The sequence below is a fragment of the Penaeus monodon genome, chromosome 32, assembly GCF_015228065.2.
Source record: "Penaeus monodon isolate SGIC_2016 chromosome 32, NSTDA_Pmon_1, whole genome shotgun sequence".
Classification (NCBI taxonomy): domain Eukaryota; kingdom Metazoa; phylum Arthropoda; class Malacostraca; order Decapoda; family Penaeidae; genus Penaeus; species Penaeus monodon.
In genome coordinates, this window is record NC_051417.1 from 20,818,353 (window position 1) to 20,818,706 (window position 354).

Below are 354 nucleotides of genomic sequence, written 5' to 3' on the forward strand. Positions count from 1 at the left end.
AACATTTGTGGCCATTTACACAAGATAATCAGGTGTGCATGTCATTTATTGCCATCTTATTTCCACCTTAGATAGTCAGGTTAGGATTTGGGAGGAAATGAAAATGAGTTTTTAAAAATCTACAAATTTACCAAATATTATACGAGTTTCCTTAAGGAATTGTATCTGATTCTTTTAAAAGTTACTCATTTTAAGCAGACACTTTCAGTCATCAAGAAGCATTGAGTGTGCAAGGGTATGGATGGATATGGGTGTAGAGTATATGAGAAAAAGTTTAAAAATTGTATAGAGTGTATGTGATACATGATCGAGTGCTAATTATTAATTAGTTTCAAGGCTTAAAGAAATTTAGAA